This window comes from Glossina fuscipes, unplaced genomic scaffold (genome assembly GCF_014805625.2).
Source record: "Glossina fuscipes isolate IAEA_lab_2018 unplaced genomic scaffold, Yale_Gfus_2 61546, whole genome shotgun sequence".
NCBI lineage: Eukaryota > Metazoa > Arthropoda > Insecta > Diptera > Glossinidae > Glossina > Glossina fuscipes.
The window spans coordinates 890,482-892,344 of NW_024003757.1; the positions used below are offsets into that span (position 1 = coordinate 890,482).

Below are 1,863 nucleotides of genomic sequence, written 5' to 3' on the forward strand. Positions count from 1 at the left end.
AGCGTATTCATATCGGTTGCTGATCGAGTTTGCTTTTGTGATAGACAATCGCTGAATGATTGAGTGGTCATTGCAGCGAGAAGAACGGTGTATTAAAGTGTGCGATAAACACTACGACTGATATATTGCGCAAATATATAAGTTGATTATTTGATTCAGCAACAAAACTAACGACTTTTAAAACTCAACTTATTCACGGAGATGCGAAATTCTGTCATGAGGTGGCTTTAGTTAAGAAGTTTGTTCGTAGAAGGAAGGTGGGTCCAACCTTACTTGAACTGGCTTCTAAGTCAAAAATTTAAATGAAGCATTATATTTTCTTTACCAAACTAGCCGCGCTATAAATACAAAGTAACGAAACGTATATACAGATTCTTTAAATTGCAAGTATCACTTCGTACTATCCATGAAAACGAAGACGAACACCAATGATATAGAAGTTTTTTATCCCGATTACTAAGTGTTCAAAAATGACATTGCCAGAAAAGATGGTGAAGCAGTAATAATGCGATAGCAGTTAATGATTCTCTCCCAGTTGTTATACAAGAGTTGTACTCTCGCTAATATTGATATTTAGAGTCAAACCTTATGATGAATATTAGTTGGTATTGCATAATGTTATTATCACTAATACATCATGAAGCCGCGAAGAAGACGTCGATTGCTACATACTTCACTTCTATTCCAGCATACTCGTAGACTTTCCTAAAATGGATAATATTAAATTTTCTCGTGGTAATCTCTTTGTTCCACCAGGGATTGGCAGTTACTTTAATAAGGTTGTTAGCATACAATATTTGCAAACACAATTTTTCCACTTTCTTATTTAAGATAAATAAATACGGTATATTTAGAGCGGTTTTCTCGGAAGAGAAAAGGGACTTTGGCGGTTCTGATGTTGATCGGTCCTCTGAAAGATACAATGGAGTTTTTTCTGCTGTTTCTATCGCAGTTCTATTTCAATCTACTATGTTTATTTGGACCAACTGCCCATTTGATTTAACAAGAAACACAGACTAGTTCGAAAATGGAAGCTTAATGACTGGACTGCACATTACATGGCGCGCCCGAAAGTAAGACGTGAGTTTAGATTCTTAAAAGCAAAGATCTTTTTTAGTTGTTCACAAGTTATGAAAAGAAAATTAATGACTGATCCCAACTCTTTTTGTAGGTTTATTTTGGAAAATAAAGTTTATTCTTTTGATATTTTTCTCTGAAGAAGATTTGTATTGTGCACTATGTATTTCGAAAATTTCCAGCCATCCTGGTTCTGATGGAATTCCATCTTATATCTTTCAGTGTTGAGCCAATTTATTATATAAAAAAAAATTAAAAAAGTCGATTGTTTCGCCATAACAACATGATCTTTTAAAGGAATATCTGCACAATATTATGCACTAATCTTTTAGATCTAGCTTGTAGCCCTTTCGGCACACAAGCAAGCTGATGTAATATGTACCGATTTTTCTAAAACGTTTGATAGAGTTCCGCACAGTGCCGCCAAATTGTTTAGGCTTTAGGTCCTCAGGGTAATCACCCAAGGTCGACTCTTATTTGCATTGTTTGTCAATGACTTATTTGCTTCGGAGTCATAAAAAAAAATATTGATTTCTGGTGCTTGATCTGCAGCATGGTCTTTTGTGAACAAAGTTAAATCCCTCCTTTGGTTTATTAAGAGATGGTGAAATGAATTTAAAAATCCGTATGCCTTTAAACGTTTATAGATAATACTTTATTGGTGAGACTGCTTCTAGAGTAGGCAGTTATTCTCTGCTCACCCAGATGTCATGGATATACATATCTATATTTTCGTGTATTATATATATATATATATATATATATATATATATATATATATATATA

The 1,863-nt window shown here is 33.8% G+C and overlaps 1 protein-coding gene across 2 annotated transcripts in view; it reads right to left on the bottom strand.

The window, feature by feature from the left end:
- Window positions 1–1,863, bottom strand: part of LOC119643731 (ceramide glucosyltransferase) — a 103,487-nt gene that overhangs the window by 44,153 nt on the left and 57,471 nt on the right. The window lies entirely within an intron of this gene.